Raw genomic sequence first — 20,896 nt, forward strand, 5'->3', positions numbered from 1 at the left:
CCGCCGGTGCCGCCCGGCCGCGCCGTCCTCCGCGCCTCCGGCCGCCCCGGCCTCTCCTCCGTCCTTCCCCGACTCCGACAGCCTCGCTTCGGCGACGAACCTCGACTTCCGCGCCGACCCGGACCAGATCCGATCTGGACAAGCCTCGGTTGACTTTTTCTCTCCCCCGAATTTTCGTCCAAGTCCTTAACTGCCATAAATTTTGTTGCATATTCATCGCCCCACAACTTTGCGCCCGTGGCTCCGTTTTGGGCGTGTAGCATACCAAATTGTTTGACTCGAAGAGTACATCATTTCATCTCATTGCATCATTTTCATTTGAGCTCATCTTGATGCCCGAAATGCTGTTGGAAGAGGGATTCATAATGTTAGTTTCAGATTCTTATCAGAACGAGCTCTTTTGTCATTTTTGCCATGATTTATGTGTGCATCCTATGGACTTGGTCCCTAAATGTGTTTTAAACTAGGCTATGTCTTCTTTACAGAGGTGCTGACCATGTATTTTTGTGATCAATGTGGTGACTAGCACAAGCATGCAAACTAGGCTTCGTGATAATGCTGATTTTAGCCCCTGTTCTGCTGTAATTTTGATGCCATGTAAACATGTTGCTACAGAGAGATCCATGCATAATTTGAGATACTTCAGTAAGGGTGTTTTGAAAACGTGGTTATGCTCTATCCATACATTGTCCTGGTTGCAATTATGGAGTAGTCTAGCATGTCATTTTCGTGCTCTACTTTTGCTTCAAAATGTTTCCTGGCAGATTGTTTACATGTTATTCAATTTTGCCGAGGTTGTTGTAGTTGATCCGGGTATGCTATGATGTTGTTTCTTGCCATGTATAGCTTCTATGACATGTCTTCTTGATGGATGTATGCTTAGCTTATCAGGAAATGCTCTGCAGTGAGTGCATCGATCTCACGAAGGTGCCTTCATAATTATGTCAATGTCATGCTTTGTTTGCTGAATCTGTTAACGAAACTTGCTATGTTTACGTGGGTGCCATCATATTTTCTGATCCTTTTTGTCTTATGGTCAGTAAGGGACTTTTGATCTATGCTTTGAGTAGATTCATGCCATGTCTTGTTTTGCTATTATAAGTTCCTGTAGCATGTTGATAACTTGCTCTGAACATTGCTTCGTGATGCTATTTATGCCATGTCCAACCCGATATTTTTTGCACTTCCACCATGCTTGTTTGAACCTGTTATGATGTGATTTAGCCGTAGCTCAGTGTTCCTCTTTTGTAAAGCATCTCCTGTAGATCATTGCCATATGCTTTGTTTTTATGTTGGGGTGCTGTAGCATAGTTTCTTGTTGCATGCTAAGTAGCATCGTGGTGTTAATCGCAGCTTTGTGCCATTGTCTTGCTTGCCATTTGCAAACCGTGCATCCGTTCCCGGTGATCTTTATATCGATTTCAACCGAAATCATCTCATCTTTCCAGCGGCATACTTGGTTTGCCAAGTTGATGCCTTGTTCATCCTTTTTCCTTCCGAAGCACGCATGTGCATTGCATATCACATCTCGCATAGCATGACATGTATTGCATCATGTTGCTTGTGCATTGCACCGTGATTTATTGTGGTTCCTTTGCTTGTGTTCTTGATTTGGGTAGAGCCGTGAGACGAGTACGCGCACGAGGAACCTGTTGAGTACGCTTACGAGGATCAAGCTTTCGACAGCTCTGAGAACCTTGCTGGCAAGATGACCATACCTTCGATATCACTTCTATCTTTGGTTGCTAGTACTCGCTCTATCGCTATGTTAGCTCTACCTGCCTTTGTTTACCATGCCTCCCTATTGCCATCTCAACCCTCTAACCAACCTGTCCTAGCAACCGTTGATTGGCTATGTCACCGCTTTTGCTCAGCCCCTCTTATAGCATTGTTAGTTGCAGGTGAAGATGAAGTTTGTTCCTGGTCGGAACATGGATATTTTGGGATATCACAATATCTCATGTTTAATTTAATGGACCTTATATACTTGGTAAAGGGTGGAAGGATCGGCCTTATGCCTGGTGACTTGTTCCACTCTTGCCGCCCTAGTTTCCGTCATACCGGTGTTATGTTCCTTGATTTTGCATTCCTTACACGGTTGGGTGATTTATGGGACCCCCTTAACAGTTCGCTTTGAATAAAACTCCTCCAGCAAGGCCCAAACTTGGTTTTACCATTTGCCACCTAAGCCCTTTCCCCTTGGGTTTTCGCGAGCCCAAGGGTCATGTTTATTACCCCCCCCCCCCCGGGCCAGTGCTCCTCCGAGTGTTGGTCCAAACTAGAGCACCGTGCGGGACCATTCCTTGGCAACTTGGATTACGTCGGTACCTGTATGCTTCGCTTATCCGGTGTGCCCTGAGAACAAGATATGTGCAGCTCCTATCGGGATTTTTCGTCACAGTCGGGTGGTCTTGCTGGTCTTGTTTTACCATTGTCGAAATGTTTTGCGAACCGGGATTCCGAGACTGATCGGGTCTTCCCGGGAGAAGGTATATCCTTCGTTGACCGTGAGAGCTTGTGATGGGCTGAGTTGGGACACCCCTGCAGGGTATATAATCTTTCGAAAGTCGTGCCCGCGGTTATGAGGCAGATGGGAATTTGTTAATGTCCGGTTGTAGATAACTTGACACTTGACTTCATTAAAATGCATCAACCGCGTGTGTAGCCGTGATGGTCTCTTCTCGGCGGAGTCCGGGAAATGAACACGGTTTGTGTTATGCTTGACGTAAGTAGTTTCAGGATCACTTCTTGATCGCTTCTAGCTTCTCGACCGATGCGTTGCTTCTCTTCTCGCTCTCACTTGCGTATGTTAGCCACCATATATGCTTAGTGCTTGCTGCAGCTCCACCATATTACCCCTTACCTACCTATGAGCTTAAATAGTCTTGATCTCGCGGGTGTGAGATTGCTGAGTCCTCGTGACTCATAGATTCTACCAAAACAGATGCAGGTGCCGATGATACCAGCGCAGATGGTGCAACTGAGCTGAAGTGGGAGTTTGATGAGGCCCTTGGTCATTACTATGTATCATTTCCAGATGATCAGTAGTGGAGCCCAGTCAGGACGATCGGGGATCTAGCATTTGGGGTTGTCTTCTTTTCATTTGAACTTGACCGTAGCCGGTCTATGAGTGTTTGAATGATGTATGATCTTAAATTATGTATTGTCTGAAGTGGCGATTGTAAACCAACTCTCTTTATCCCATTCTTGTTCATTACATGGGATTGTGTGAAGATGACCCTTCTTGCGACAAAACCACCATGCGGTTATGCCTCTAAGTCGTGCTTCGACACGTGGGAGATATAGCTACATCGTGGGTGTTACAAGTTGGTAATCAGAGCCATCCCTGACTTAGGAGCCCCTGCTTGATTGTTTGCTGGTGATGTTGAGTCTAGAACAAAAATGTTTTGAGTCTTAGGATTATATATATCAGAGAGTAGGATTCTTTTTACTCCTCAGTCCCTTCGTCGCTCTGGTGAGGTCTCCTGACGTAGATGTTTTGACTGTCCTCTTCTCAAATTTCACTAAAAAAAATTTAGGATCACGCGGGTATCTTGGAATCGTTCCGATGGTTTTGTGACGAGAACATCGTTCTTGGTGCCTCCTATTTATTTATGTGGCTTTGACCCGGGGAGTTGAGCTCTGAGGTGTTGTCGTCACAATTTTATCGTTGCAGTTCTGGAATACCTGAGTTTTGCCGACATCAAAAATCTCTTTTATGCAGTTGTTGGTGAGATAACCTCGACGCCACCCAGTACTGAGGCGGGAGTTTGGGAGTATTGCCATAACGCGTATAACGGATGCTTTTCGAAGGTTGAGGTACATGATATCCGAAGGTTTCTTGGTTATGTGTTGACGGATGGATACAGCTGGATGTAGGGATTGTTAGTTTGGGTGAGATATATTGCTTCCCCTGTATCCCCAACACCTGATTGCATAACCAGAAAGTTTTGGGAGTTTATAGGTGGGATTCAAGTAGCTCTAGCATTTCTTCCGCATATATTTGGTTTGTGATTGGGTAATCCTTACCACTTATTTGTTCCAGTTGTACCTTGTTTATTTCATTCATCAATCTCTTATCAAGTGGCTTCTCACCTTTATGGACGTGTGATGTTTGCTTTGGAATTCATTCGTTCATCCTTGTTCGAATGTTTTTTGTGAAGACTATATGTTGCAATTTCTATCCGTTGATTCAACTTGTCTATGTGTCTATCAAGATGCTAACGGATGTCACCCTCTTCAGGATGGCTCCGCCAACGCGTCAGAATCCAGAATGCAATGATGAGAGTCAGGCAAACCCTCCACCTCCACCTCCGCCTCCGGAGGCATGGCAAGCTTTGATGGCAGCCTCAAACGCCCATGCCCAGATGATGATCCAGCTCATGCAAGAGCGCAACCAAGGCCAAGGCAACCAAGGGAATCAAGGTCAATGGCAGTTCAATCATCAGCCTCTATTTCCTACCCTCAACCAGTTCCTTGCAAATCAGCCGAAGTCTTTCAGCTACTGTGTCGAGGCCACATACGCCGATGATTGTCTCGTGGATATCAACAAGCATTTTGAATGCAGCAATGTCAGGCCTGAGGACTATGTCAAGTTCGCTTATTTTCAGCTCAAGGATCAGGCAGCTGATTTGTTCCCGCAATACAAGGATTCCAGAGGTGGTCGAGTGATTACTTGGACTGATTTCTGTCAGGACTTTAAAGCTCACCACATTCCTACCAGTGTTGTTGAGAGCAAGCGTGAGGAGTTCCGCAATCTCAAGCAAGGCAACATATCAGTGTACGAATACAACAAGCAGTTTCAGAAACTTGCTCGCTTTGCTAAGCAAGATGTTCCTGATGAGAAAAGTATGATCTATCAGTTCAGAGGTGGCCTTAGAGAGGATCTGCAGTTAGCTCTCGTTCTTGTTGAGCCTACTCAGTTTGATCAATTCTACAATATGGCACTCAAGCAAGAAGGTGCTCAGCTCAAGTGTGAGGCTTCTAAGAAGAGAATTAGGGATGCAGTGCAATCTTCTTCTTCCTCACAAGTGGCAGCTAAGCAGCAGAAGTTCTACCTTCCTCCTCCTCCGTTTCGTCAGCCTTACCAACAGAAGAACCCAGGTGGTCGTGGATCTTCCCACCCACCCAACCCAGTCCATCAGAACAAGTCTCAGCCTCAAGCTTCAAAGTCAAGTGCTCCTTATCATCGTCCGCTCTCAGAAGTGACTTGCAACAAGTGCCAGCAGAAAGGTCACTACGCGAACAAATGCTTCAATCAAAGGCGACTTCCTCCTCCTCCTCCTGTGAGATCTTCAAGCAATGTAGTGGTCAAGCATAATCCAAAGTCTGCAAAGGTGAACATGTTGAATGCAGTGCAAGCAGAGGATTCTTCTGATGTGATAATCAGTAATCTTCCAGTTAATGATACTCCTGCAAAAGTCTTATTTGATACTGGTGCATCGCATTGTTTCATGTCAAGATCGTTCTTTGCTAAGAATGATTTTACTTGGTATTACCTGGATAAACCTTTGGGCGTTATTTCTCCGGGGAAGTCAATGAGGGCCAACTCGGTAGTTCATGATGTCTCTATTAAGATGGGCGACTATAAATTTATGTCTTCTCCAGTGGTTCTTGGTGACTCTGATATTGATCTAATTCTTGGGATGGACTGGCTTTCTAAGCACAAGGCTCAGCTTGATTGTGCTGCCAGGCAAATTCAATTGACACACCCTTCTGAGGACGTTATCATCTATGCCGCTCGTGATGAAACCATTCGGTTGTTTTCTCTCAATGAGCAGGGCGAGCTGGATGCTATTTCTCAAATTCCAGTCGTTTGTGAGTACCAAGATGTCTTTCCAGAAGAGCTTCCGGGTATGCCTCCTCATCGGCCAGTCGAGTTCGTTATTGATCTTGAGCCTGGTACGGAACCCGTTTGCAAGCGTCCATACAAGCTTGGACCCAAGGAGCTGAAGTAATTGAAGAAGCAGCTCGATGAACAAGAGCGTCTGGGTTTGATCAGACCGAGTTCATCCCCATGGGGTTGTGGAGTTCTTTTTGTCCAGAAGAAGGATGGCACGGACCGACTATGCGTCGATTACCGTCCATTGAACAAGAAGAGAATCAAGAACAAGTATCCACTTCCCAACATCAATGAGATTTTCGAGCAACTCAAAGGTGCTAAAGTCTTCTCCAAGCTTGACCTTCATATGGGTTATCATCAGATTCACATTCGTGAACAAGATATTCCCAAGACAGCTTTCAGAACAAGCTTTGGTTCTTATGAATATACTGTCATATCTTTCGGCCTTGTCAATGCTCCTCCAACATTCTCTCGCATGATGAACTTTATCTTCAACCCCTACACCAATGAATTCGTTCTGGTGTATCTCGATGATATTTTGGTCTTCTCCAAGAATAAGCAGGATCATGCCAAACATTTGCAATTGGTGCTCGACAAGCTCAGAGAGCATCAATTCTATGCGAAGTTTTCCAAATGTGAGTTCTGGCTTGATGAAGTTCTTTGTCTTGGTCATATCATCTCTGCCAAGGGCATTGCTGTTAATCCCGCGAAGGTTTCTGCAGTTCTGAATTGGGAACCTCCTCAGAATGTCAAACAGCTCCGTAGTTTTCTTGGTCTTGCAAGCTATTGCCGAAGATTCGTTGAGAACTTCTCTAAGATTGCAAAGCCTCTTTCCAACCTCCTCCAGAAGCATGTCAAGTATGTCTGGACGCGTGAGTGTGACGTTGCTTTCAACACCCTCAAAGAGAAGCTAGTCACAGCTCCTGTTTTGACTCCTCCTGATGAATCCAAGCCATTCAAAGTATTCTGTGATGCTTCCCTTCAAGGTCTCGGTGCTGTGTTGATGCAAGAGAAAAAAGTTGTGGCCTATACCTCTCGTCAGTTGAAGCCCAACGAAAAGAACTACCCCACTCACGATCTTGAGTTAGCGGCAGTTGTCCATGCATTGATAACATGGAGACATCTCTTATTGGGAAGGCAAGTGGACATTTTCACCAATCACAAGAGCCTCAAGTATATCTTCACTCAACCCAACCTTAATCTCAAACAAACTCGATGGGTCGAAATGATTCAAGAGTACAATCCGAGTATCAAATATACTCCTGGCAAGGCGAATGTGATTGCAGATGCTCTGAGCAGAAAGACTTATTGCAACAGTCTAATTCTCAAGCCGTTTCAACTGGATCTTTGTGAGGCTTTTCGCAAGCTCAATCTTCAAGTTGTTCCTCAAGGCTTTCTCGCCAACCTCATAGTCTCTCCTACGTTGGAAGTTCAAATTCGTGAGGCACAACTCCTGGATACCATGGTGAAGAAGGTGAAACGTGGTATTGACAAGGGCATTCCCAAATACAAGTGATATCGCTTGGATGACAAAGATACTCTTTTCTTCGAGGATCGAATTGTGGTTCCAAAAGGTGATCTGATAAAAGTCATCATGAATGAGGCACACAATTCCCTCCTATCCATTCATCCTGGAAGTACAAAGATGTACCATGACCTCAAGCAGTCATATTGGTGGACTCGAATGAAGCGAGAGATTGCTCAATTCGTGAATGAATGTGATGTCTGCAGAAGAGTGAAAGCAAAACACCAACGACCAACTGGTCTCCTCCAACATCTTGCTATTCCGGAATGGAAGTTTGACCATATCGAGATGGACTTCGTGACTGGTTTTCCTAAGTCCAAGCGTGGAAATGATGCTATCTTCGTTGTCATTGACAAGCTTACCAAAGTGGCTCATTTTCTTCCTATCAAAGAATCTATCACAGCAGCTCAGCTGGCAGAGCTTTACTCCTCCAGAATTGTCTCCTTGCACGGCATTCCACAATTGATATCTTCAGATCATGGAAGCATCTTCACTTCTAAGTTCTGGGACTCCTTTCAGACGGCCATGGGCACCAACATTCGTTTCAGCACAGCTTTCCATCCTCAAACAAGTGGCCAAGTCGAGCGAGTCAATCAAATCCTTGAAGATATGCTCAGGGCTTGTGTCATCTCTTTCGGTATGAAGTGGGAAGATTGTCTTCCATATGCTGAGTTCTCCTACAACAATAGCTTCCAAGCGAGTTCGGGCAAGGCCCCATTCGAAATTCTCTATGGCAGAAAGTGTCGTACTCCTCTCAACTGGTCTGAGACAGGTGAACGCCAACTTCTTGGCAATGACTTGATCACAGAAGCCGAAGAAATGTGCAAAGTCATTCATGAGAATCTCAAAGCCGCGCAATCGCGCCAAAAGAGTTACTATGATAGCAAGCACCGTGACTTGGCTTTTGAAATCGGAGACCATGTCTACCTTCGCGTCTCTCCAATGAAAGGCACTCATCGCTTCAGTATCAAAGGGAAGCTTGCCCTTGATACGTGGGTCCTTTCAAGATCATTGGCAAAAGAAGAACTACGGATGAAACAGAAACTCAAACGACATCTACCCTGCTAGCCCAGGCTGCCGACCTGGAACCTATCCCCTGATCGAAAAAGAAGCAGAAGAAGAACTCAAGCAAACAAGCATCGCTCTCGCGTCATGATCATCGCGTAACCTGTACCTGCAACTGTTGTTGTAGTAATCTGTGAGCCACGAGGACTCAGCAATCCCATTACCATGGGTATCAAGACTAGCAAAGCTTAAAGGGAAAGGAAGGGGTAAAGTGGTGAGGCTGCAGCAGCGACTAAGCATATATGGTGGCTAACATACGCAAATAAGAGCGACAAGAGAGCAAACGGAACGGTCATGAAGCTAGCAATGATCAAGAAGTGATCCTGAACTCCTACTTACGTCAAACATAACCCAAAGACCGTGTTCACTTTCCGGACTCTGCCAAAAAGAGACCATCACGGCTACACATGCGGTTGATGCGTTTTAATTCAGATCTGGTGTCAAGTTATCTACAACCAGACATTAACAAATTCCCATCTGCCTATAACCGTAGGCACGGCTTTCGAAAGATTTTACCCTGCAGGGGTCTCCCAACTTAGCCCATGACAAGCTCTCGCGATCAAGGAAGGATATACCTTCTCCCAGGAAGACCCGATCAGACTCGGAATCCCGGTTTACAAGACATTTCGACAATGGTAAAACAAGACCAGCAAGACCGCCCGATGCACCGACAATCCCGATAGGAGCTGCACATATCTCGTTCTCAGGGCAACACCTGATGAACACTACGTACAACTAAAACCAGACCTCAAGTTTCCCCGAGGTGGCGCTGCAAGTGGCTCTGGTTCGGACCAACACTTAGACAAGCACTGGCCCGGGGGGGCTAAAATAAAGATGACCCTCGAGAGAGCGACTCCCAAGGGAAAAGTTAGGTGGTGGTGAGGCAAATGGTAAAACCAAGGTTGGGCCTTGCTGGAGGAGTTTTATTCAAAGCGAACTGTCAAGGGGGTCCCATAAATCACCCGACCGTGTAAGGAATGCAAAATCCGGGAACATAACACCGGTACGACGGAAACTAGGGCGGCAAGAGTGGAAGAAAACACCAGACAAAAGGCCGAGTCTTCCACCCTTTACCAAGTATATAGATGCATTAATAATATAAGAGATATTGTGATATCCCAACCAAAATCATGTCCACCGTGGAGCAATCTTCAACTTCACCTGCAACTAACAACGCTATAAGAGGGCTAAGCAAAGCGGTAACATAGCCAAGCAACGGTTTGCATAGGAAAGGTGTCAAAGGTTAGAGGTTCATGGCAATATGGGAGGCTTGAATAAACAGGTGATAGGTAGCGCAGCAAAGTGATAGAACGAAGCAACTAGCATAGCAATGATAGTAGTGAGATCCAGGGTAGCGGTCATCTTGCCTGAAATCCCGCTAGGAAGAAGAACAAGTCCGTGAAGAAGACAAGCGGACGTGGTCGAACGAATCCTCACAACTCCGGAACGAAACCGAAGGCAACCCGGAAAGAAGCAAACAACATGGTAAACACACAAGCATAAACATGGCATGATGCACAACCAAGTATGATGCTTGTCCGGTTTAAAGAGCATGGCATGGCAAAGTGAAATAAACAATGCTACAAGTTAAGTGGAGCTCAATATGCAACGAGTTGCATATTGACAAAACACCACAAGCAATTATTTAGTTCTCTCTCGGTTAGGTACACAACAATATTAAATGTTGTTAAACATGGCAAGAGGTGAAACATAATGAAACTACCTATCTAGGCAGGTTTAAATGAGGTCGGAAGTAACAAACAACAATTCCGGAAAATCCTCATGTCCATATTTTAGTTTTGGTACAGTTCTGCCCTAAAACATATTTTACAGTTGTTAAACAGGAAAATTAAGTGCACCATGTTAAACTAGGCATTTTTCCACTCCATTTACATATAAAGTTTATTTAAAACCGAGCTACGGTTATTTAGTTATGAAATAAATCATATTAGCATGGCATTTGAGCAAATTTAAACAAACAACATTTTAAACATTTTAAACATGGATGAAAGTGGCATATTATTAATCTACACAAAATTCTAAGCATTTTACATATATAGTTTGTTTAATTTGGATGCATGCATAATTAGTTATTAACAATACAAAACAGGGGCATTTTCTATAAATACGAATGCATTGGAAAAATGCTAAAATACACAGACTGGTAAAAAAACATATGCCCCGGGCCAGAAGCACTAGAGTGCAGCGGCCTAGAGGTGGAATCGGGCCCAAGTGGCTGTGGGTGTGTGCGCTCGATGTAAAACAGAGAAGCAAGGGGAAAAAGGAAACGGGAGAACCTGGGATCGAACCCAGAACCTCTCGGATGGATAGTGGCTGCGCTAACCACTAGGCTAGCTACGTGTTCGTGATGCAAAGGAAGATCAGCCAAACATAACGCATATACGCATCGCGACCAGGACCCAAAACTGAAGCGCGAGCACGGGGACTCACCGGCGATGGGAGCCAGCAGCAAACCCCTGCTGTGGTTGCAGAGGACCGGCGGGGGTGCGAAAACGTGCCAGGGTGTCTGTGGTGGAGCAATGACGCGAGGGTGTGGGTGCTTGTGCAAGGCCAAGCCTGGCTGGCCATGGTTTCCGGCTGGAAGAATGACGCCGTGTGCGGGTGTGCGGCGAGGCGCGGCAAGCAATGACTAGGCAGGGGCTGGACATGTCCCTGAGGGTGTGCAAGTGGAGCAGCTGCAGGAGCATGGGTCGCAAACTGCATGTGCGCGGGTGTCGAGGCACGAGCAGGAGCCTGTCTCGGACATGGAGACGACGACGGCCGAAGCCGCGCGGGTGGTGTTCCGCGGCTGCTGCGCGTGCAGCGCTTCGGTCTTGCGTGTGCGAGAGCGAACAGAGAGGGTCGAGCAGGGAGTGGCACGATGAGGCGGCGTGTGCGAGAGAGGATTCAGAGCGGGGCGAAGCGCGAGGAACCACGGCGACTACTGCAACTACGCAACAAAATTCAGAACTCGCCGGAGCACCGAGAACACGAAGATGGCATGGATCTAGCGACGACTCCGGCGATATAATCGCGATGGAAAAGAGCAGGGTTGGAGTTGGGTATACCTAGTATACCTTCGACATGAGGATGCGGCCGGGGACGCAGAATATCAACGGAGAGAAGGCAAGGAACTCTGGTGGACTTGCTGGCCGTGAAGAAGACGAAGGCGACGGCGACGTAGTGGAGGCGACCTAGGGCGGGGAAGAAGTTTGAACGGATGTAGTCGACGTCGAGGAAGAAGACGGACATGCCGGAGACGGCTGTGGTGGCCTCCGACCATGCAGGCAACGACGAAGCTCTCGGTGGTGCTCTCTGTTCTCTGGCTCTTGAGGAAGAAGGAGAAACAGGGGAAGGGAAAGAGGTGGCGGCGGCGAGAGGGGAAGAGGGAAACCCTAGGAGTTGCTACGGGGGTTAAAGAAGGGGGCTGGATGGCGAGGATGGAGTCGGCATTGCCACGGCGGCCATGTGCGCCGAGGTAACCTGGAGTTACCGTGAGAGAGGGAGTTCTGCCAAGGAGGAAGAAAGGAGGAAGGAGAGAGAATGACATGTGGGGCCAGGGTGAAAATGTGTTACGTGGAGGTGGAATTACCAAAGGGGGAGGTGGTTGGCGGGCTGGGCTCTGGTGGTGCTGGACTGGGCTACGCTGGGGCTGCTGCGGGTGCGCTGAAGCTGGGCGGGGCTGCTGCTGCGCTGGGCTGCTCCTGCTGCTGTTGTTTTCTATTTTTTTGAAATAGAAAAACAAAAGAGCAAATGCACAGAGGGATAGGAGAGGGGTGTATGAGAGATATAAGAATATCCCCACGACGCTGGAATTATGCACTAATTGAAATAATTGGTTTGGGCATTTTTAGAGAAAGAAAATTATCGCAAGTTTGAACTAAATTCAAACTTGAGGCAATTTTGATTCCAACCAAATCAAGTCCAAAAGAGCTGAAAATTGACAGAGAGGTTAACGGCAAGGTGTAGGGTTTGCAAGAAAAGAAGGAACATTTTCTGGACAGGGAAAATGTCACATGAAAATAAATGTAATAAAGAAGAAAGGAGAAGTTTGAATGGAATAGAAACTTGGGTGAACTTGATGAATGGTCGCTGGTATGAGCATGTTGCATGAGTGAGGTGGAGATAAGAAGAAAGGGGGGGTCATAGAAGATCACACAACAAGATTTCAAGATGCAAACAAAGGCATGATTCTCATGATGCAAATGCAATAAAATGACATATGCAATATCATGAAACATAGAACAAAGCAAGGATGGTGCAATGCAATATAATATAAGATGAACATGAGGCAAGAAGGAAAAATGATAAAGCACTCAACAAGGTCATGGCATATCATATATGAATGAAATATGCAAAACAATTATGATAATGCAACAAACATAATGAACACACGTCAATAACTAAAACAAAAGGAAGGGCAACTGAAATGTCAGTCTCGGGGCGTTACAACACTCCACCACTACAAGAGGATCTCATCCCGAGATCTAGGATGGCACCGGAGGGAAAAGGAAGAGGAAGATAAGAGGTAAACTAAGTTGCTTCTTCGACAAGCGAGTGAAACCATGAACCTTGAGAGGTTGAGCAAAATGAAAGAAAGAAAACAACAAAGATGAACAAAGTTGAAAACACTCCGTTAGAAATGAGGAACAAGGGATACAACAAGAACCAAGAGGTTTAGTGACAAGATAGATATTGAAACGACTCCGGTTAAAAATATATAGAGAAGGAATAAGATTGATATAGTTTGGGCAGCACTCCGACTAAAAGAAGAAGGAAAACTTGATAAGATGAAAAGAACTTGAAGAGATGACACAACACTCCAGTTAAATTGATAAACATGAAAAGAACACGATCCTTACAATTTGAGATGATGAGTGAAGAGAGCAACATCACCATGCCTCCGAAAGAAAGAATAGAAGATAGATCATTGGAATAAAAGAATGGAGAAGAAAATGCCAACTTCTGCCACAAATGATCTTGGAAAGCACCCTTCCAAGAAGGTTAGAATGGAATTGTTGGAAAACCAACAACAAAACAAATAAGCTTGTAGTGGGCTTATGGAAAACTTCTCAAAATTGAGGTGAAATTCTGCCACTAAGAAAACAAATAATATAATTGATAACACCGACGAGATGAAAAACTTTGATAGAGAGATAACTTGGAGCATGGATAATCACCACAATAGCAACATTCCTTAGGGAAAGGCTCTAGGTGAAATATGACGCAAGACAACTCCAACAAAGAGATTAATGGATTTAAAATACCTCGTTCTTGACAACATGTGAATCGCGAAACATGAATGGAAATTGTCAAGAATGATATAACACCACCCCAAAAGATAAGGTAGAAAGAATTGCACTTCGAAATGCAAGAAGAAGAATATTTGAACTCCTCAGGAAAAAACATGTGTTGGGCACCATGTTTATTTAGAGTGTAGCTTGGCGGATCATGACTCCGAGAGAAAAATTTGAAGAACAATTGAGGAATGAAAAGAATCCTTGACGAACCACCATGTAGAGCCTCCATGAAGAACTCCGGTAATAAAAGGATGATAAAAAAAAGAAGTTGAAAACACAAGGTGAAGCCTTGCGATGATTTAGATGGAGCTTCACGACGAGATAAAGTGGAAAACTTGGAACTCCGGAAAAGAAAAGATGAAACATCTCGAACCGGGAAATTGACATGATGAATAACTCTGGAAAGAAGAAACTAGATCACTTGGATGAAACAATAATAAGAATTACGTTATGCATATCCTTCACCAATTTAAATTGATGACAAGCAACAGATTTGGCATACTACTTAATCTTCTTGAGGGATTGAAAAGAGGTATAGCGCCAACTTGAAGAAGTTACTGATGGGACCACCGGTGGGATTTGGAAACATCAAATGAATTGATATGATAACACAGGAAGTGAAATCTTGAACGAACCACCGTAAAAATTGGAAAAGAGAGTAGCAAGGGCACAATTCACCAGAAAGAATTTGAAAACGAATGAAGATACTTGAAGGGATTTAGATACATGAGAACAAAGAGAACATGAACTGATTAGAGGATATTTGAACGATTCACCGGTAAGATTTGGAGAACGGTAGCTACACGCTGAAAATGAAGAATTATGACATGATGGCCTTCGGAGGAAAGAAATGGAAACAAATCGTGAAATGCTCCGGATGGGTGAAAAGAGTTCCCACAATCAAAAACAATTATGAGAGGATGGCATCAAACTTGAACTACACATCTTTGGAAGAACGGGTAATGATTTAAGAGGAACTCTTCTTCGGTCTTCACATGCTGAGAATGACGAGGAGAAACACCACCATGAATTGTTGAGATACTCCGGGAGAAAATTAGAAAGGTTGAACCAACGATGAAAAGAATTTGAAAGATCTTGGAGAAGGCATGTGACTGATGAAAATTCATTCTTACGTCAAACTCTGAAATGAATTTGAGAAGATTTCCGAGAAAATTAGAAGAGTCAGGTAAGATCCTGGGAAAAGAATTGAGGGTTAGGGCCCACTCGAAGGAAACATCGTTGAAGGATTGCTTGAAATAAAGATTGCGCCACTAGAATTAAATGGCTTGAATGAGATAATAATCTCCAAATAGCTTGAATAGATCTTGGAAGAAAAGACGAGCCTTCTGAGATATCTTCAGCACTCCAGGTCAAATGAATAGTGAGAAGTGAATGATTGAGAGGTGCATCGGCATGAGAAATCATTTGCAACAAGGAAAAACTATATGATCAACACTGCAAGCTTGGATTGGATCCACCGGAGAAGAATACGAGAATGAAGAATGATGAACTTGAAGCTGTTGAGCATCTTCATGGGAAATCACCAGATAAGAACATTCAAAGAAAAGAATGAAGAGACTTCCCACAAATAAAAGGATACATGATTAAGAAACCTGAGTCCTTGAAGAAAAAGGGTGGGAGGGCGGGGAAACAAAGGCAACTTGGGGACGGATAAAACAGATACCGTTGAGAAAACATCGAATTGATCTCACAAATGTTGAAATGATCGGATCCACTTGAAGAGAAGCACACCGGTTGGAAAAGAATTAGCATGACAACCTCAATGATCAAAAGGATTAGTATTCACATAGCAATATGAGAACACCGTTTAGGAAAGGTATGGATTCAACATTTGACTTCGAAGCAACTCGAATACCACAAATCAAAACAAAACAAAGGATTGGCTTGCAGAAATAAGCCGGAACAAATACATATGATAGAGATTTACCCAAACCCATATCATGCATCTGTCAGAAAGATATTCTAGGAGCTACTTGAATTCCCACCTATAAACTCCCGAAACTTTCTGGTTATGCAATCTGGTGTTGGGGATACAGGGGAAGCAATATATCTCACCCAAACTAACAATCCCTACATCCAGTTGTATCCATCCGTCAATACATAACCAAGAAAACTCCGGAAATCGTGTACCTCAACCTTCGAAAAGCATCTGTTATACGAGCTATGGCAATACTCCCTAACTCCCGCCCCAGTACTGGGTGGCGTCGAAGTTATCTCACCAACAACTGCATAAAAGAGATTTTCAATGTCGGCAAAACTTAGGTATTCCAGAACTGCAACGATAAAATTATGACGACAACACCTCGAAGCTCAACTCCCCGGGTCACTGCCACATAAAAGACAGGAGGCACCAAGAACAATGTTCTCGTCATAAGAATATCGGAACGATCCCAAGATACCCGCGTGATCCTAAATGTTTTTTAGTGAAATTTGAGGAGAGGAAATACAAAACATCTATGTCAGGAGACCTCACCAGAGCGACGAAGGGGCTAAGGAGTAAAAAGAATCCTACTCTCCGATATATATAATCCTAAGACTCAAAATAGTTTTCTTCTAGACTCAACAACGGCCAACAATCAAGGGGGCTCCTATGGTCGGTCGAGGCTCTGATTACCAACTTGTCACACCCAATATGCGATACTATCCTAAAGAGACTCGAAGGTCCCACCAAGGATAGAACCGCATATTGAAACGCTTTTGCAAGGTGGATATCATTACATCAACATTACATAATAGATGAGGATACATACAAGAGGCATACAATGCCACACGAATACAACATCAATACATCATACATAAGATCAACATCCGAACTACGGATGAAACAGAAACTCAAACGACATCCACCCTGCTAGCCCAGGCTGCCGACCTGGAACTTATCCCCTGGTCGAAGAAGAAGCAGAAGAAGAACTCAAGCAAACAAGCATCGCTCTCGCGTCATGATCATCGCGTAACCTGTACCTGCAACTGTAGTAATCTGTGAGTCACAAGGACTCAGCAATCCCATTACCATGGGTATCAAGACTAGCAAAGCTTAAAGGGAAAGGAAGGGGTAAAGTGGTGAGGCTGCAGCAGCGACTAAGCATATATGGTGGCTAACATACGCAAATAAGAGCGAGAAGAGAGCAAACGGAACGGTCGTGAAGCTAGCAATGATCAAGAAGTGATCCTGAACTCCTACTTACGTCAAACATAACCCAAAGACCGTGTTCACTTTCCGGACTCCACCGAAAAGAGACCATCACGGCTACACACGTGGTTGATGCGTTTTAATTCGGATCTGGTGTCAAGTTATCTACAACCGGACATTAACAAATTCCCATCTGCCTATAACCGCCGGCATGGCTTTCGAAAGATTATACCCTGCAGGGGTGTCCCAACTTAGCCCATGACAAGCTCTTGCGATCAACGAAGGATATACCTTCTCCCAGGAAGACCCGATCAGACTCGGAATCCCGGTTTACAAGACATTTCGACAATGGTAAAACAAGACCAGCAAGACCGCCCGATGCACCGACAATCCCGATAGGAGCTGCATATATCTCGTTCTCAGGGCAACACCGGATGAACACTACGTACAACTAAAACCAGACCTCGAGTTTCCCCGAGGTGGCGCTGCAAGTGGCTCTGGTTCGGACCAACACTTAGACAAGCACTGGCCCGGGGGAGCTAAAATAAAGATGACCCTCGAGAGAGTGACTCCCAAGGGAAAAGGTAGGTGGTGGTGAGGCAAATGGTAAAACCAAGGTTGGGCCTTGCTGGAGGAGTTTTATTCAAAGCGAACTGTCAAGGGGGTCCCATAAATCACCCGACCGCGTAAGGAACGCAAAATCCGGGAACATAACACCGGTATGACAGAAACTAGGGCGGCAAGAGTGGAACAAAACACCAGACAAAAGGCCGAGTCTTCCACCCTTTACCAAGTATATAGATGCATTAATAATATAAGAGATATTGTGATGTCCCAACCAAAATCCTGTCCACCGTGGAGCAATCTTCAACTTCACCTGCAACTAACAATGCTATAAGAGGGTTAAGCAAAGCGGTAACATAGCCAAGCAACGGTTTGCATAGGAAAGGTGTCAAAGGTTAGAGGTTCATGGCAATATGGGAGGCTTGAATAAAGAGGTGATAGGTAGCGCAGCAAAGCAATAGAACGAAGCAACTAGCATAGCAATGATAGTAGTGAGATCCAGGGTAGCGGTCATCTTGCCTGAAATCCCGCTAGGAAGAAGAACGAGTCCGTGAAGAAGACAAGCGGACGTGGTCGAACGAATCCTCACAACTCCGGAACGAAACCGAAGGCAACCCAGAAAGAAGCAAACAACATGGTAAACACACAAGCATAAACATGGCATGATGCACAAGCAAGTATGATGCATGTCCGGTTTAAAGAGCATGGCATGGCAAAGTGAAATAAACAATGCTACAAGTTAAGTGGTGCTCAATATGCAACGAGTTGCATATTGACAAAACACCACAAGCAATTATTAAGTTCTCTCTCGGTTAGGTACACAACAATATTAAATGTTGTTAAACATGGAAAGAGGTGAAACATAATGAAACTACCTATCTAGGCAAGTTTAAATGAGGCCGGAAGTAACAAACAACAATTCCGGAAAATCCTCATGTCCATATTTTAGTTTTGGTACAGTTCTGCCCTAAAACATATTTTACAGTTGTTAAATAGGAGAATTAAGTGCACCATGTTAAACTAGGCATTTTTCCACCCCATTTACATATAAAGTTTATTTAAAACCGAGCTACGGTTATTTAGTTATGAAATAAATCATATTAGCATGACATTTGAGCAAATTTAAACAAACAACATTTTAAACATTTTAAACATGGATGAAAGTGGCATATTATTAATCTACACAAAATTCTAAGCATTTTACATATATAGTTTGTTTAATTTGGATGCATGCATAATTAGTTATTAACAATACAAAACAGGGGCATTTTGTGTAAATACGAATGCATTGGAAAAATGCTAAAATACACAGACTGGTAAAAAAACATATGCCCCGGGCCAGAAGCACTAGAGTGCAGCGGCCCAGAGGTGGAATCAGGCCCAAGTGGCTGTGGGTGTGTGCGCTCGATGTAAAACAGAGAAGCAAGGGGAAAAAGGAAAACGGGAGAACCTGGGATCGAACCTGGAACCTCTCAGATGGATAGTGGCTGCGCTAACCACTAGGCTAGCTACGTGTTCGTGATGCAAAGGGAGATCAGCCGAACATAACGCATATACGCATCGCGACCAGGACCCAAAACTGAAGTGCAAGCACGGGGACTCACCGGCGACGGGAGCCAGCAGCAAACCCCTGTTGTGGTTGCAGAGGACCGGCGGGGGTGCGCAAACGTGCCAGGGTGCCTATGGTGGAGCAATGACGCGAGGGTGTGGGTGCTTGTGCAAGGCCAAGCCTGGCTGGCCATGGTTTTCGACTGGAAGAATGACGCCGTGTGCGGGTGTGCGGCGAGGCGCGGCGAGCAACGACTAGGCATGGGCTGGACAAGTCCCTGAGGGTGTGCAAGCGGAGCAGCTGCGGGTGCATGGGCCGCAAACTGCATGTGCGCGGGTGTCTAGGCACGAGCAGGAGCCCATCTCGGACATGGAGACGACGACGGCCGAAGAAGCGCGGGTGGTGTTCCATGGCTGCTGCCCGTGCAGCGCTTCGGTCTTGCGTGTGCGAGCGCGAACAGAGAGGGTCGAACAGGGAGTGGCACGATGAGGCGGCGTGTGCGAGAGAGGATTCAGAGCGGGGCGAAGCACGAGGAACCACGGCGACTACTGCAACTACGCAACAAAATTTAGAACTCGTCGGAGCACCGAGAACACGAAGATGGCATGGATCTAGCGACGACTCCAGCGATATAATCGCGATGGAAAAGAGCAGGGTTGGAGTTGGGTATACCTAGTATACCTTTGACATGAGGATGCGGCCGGGGACGCAGAATATCAACGGAGAGAAGGCAAGGAACTCCGATGGACTTGCTGACCGTGAAGAAGACGAAGGCGACGGCAACGTAGTGGAGGTGACCTAGGGCGGGGAAGAAGTCTGAACGGATGTAGTCGACGTCGAGGAAGAAGACGGACATGCCGGAGACGGCTGTGGTGGCCTCCGACCACGCAGGCAACGACGAAGCTCTTGGTGGTGCTCTCTGTTCTCTGGCTCTTGACGAAGAAGGAGAAACAGGGGAAGGGAAAGAGGTGGCGGCGGCGAGAGGGGAAGAGGGAAACCCTAGGAGTTGCTACGGGGGTTAAATAAGGGGGGCTGGATGACGAGGATGGAGTGGGCCTTGCCACGGCGGCCATGTGCGCCGAGGTAACCTGGAGTTACCGTGAGAGAGGGAGTTCTGCCAAGGAGGAAGAAAGGAGGAAGGAGAGAGAATGACATGTGGAGCCATGGTGAAAATGTGTTACGTGGAGGTGGAATTACCAAAGGGGGAGGTGGTTGGCGGGCTGGGCTCTGGTGGTGCTGGACTGGGCTACGCTGGGGCTGCTGCGGGTGCGCTGAAGCTGGGCGGGGCTGCTGATGCGCTGGGCTGCTCCTGCTGCTGTTGTTTTCTATTTTTTTGAAATAGAAAAACAAAAGAGCAAATGCACAGAGGGATAGGAGAGGGGTGTATGAGAGATATAAGAATATCCCCACGATGCTGGAATTATGCACTAATTGAAATAATTTGTTTGGGCATTTTTAGAGAAAGAAAATTATCGCAAGTTTGAACTAAATTCAAACTTGAGGCAATTTTGATTCCAACCAAACCAAGTCCAGAAGAGCTGAAAATTGACAGAGAGGTTAATGGCAAGGTGTAGGGTTTGCAGGAAAAGAAGGAACATTTTCTGGACAGGGAAAATGTCACATGAAAATAAATGTAATAAAGAAGAAAGGAGAAGTTTGAATGGAATAGAAACTTGGGTGAACTTGATGAATGGTCGCTGGTATGAGCATGAGGTGGAGATAAGAAGAAAGGGGGGGTCACAGGAGATCACACAACAAGATTTCAAGATGCAAACAAAGGCATGATTCTCATGATGCAAATGCAATAAAATGACATATGCAATATCATGAAACATAGAACAAAGCAAGGATGGTGCAATGCAATATAATATAAGATGAACATGATGCAAGAAGGAAAAAT

This window comes from Triticum aestivum, chromosome 3B (genome assembly GCF_018294505.1).
Source record: "Triticum aestivum cultivar Chinese Spring chromosome 3B, IWGSC CS RefSeq v2.1, whole genome shotgun sequence".
In the NCBI taxonomy this organism is placed as follows: Eukaryota; Viridiplantae; Streptophyta; class Magnoliopsida; order Poales; family Poaceae; genus Triticum; species Triticum aestivum.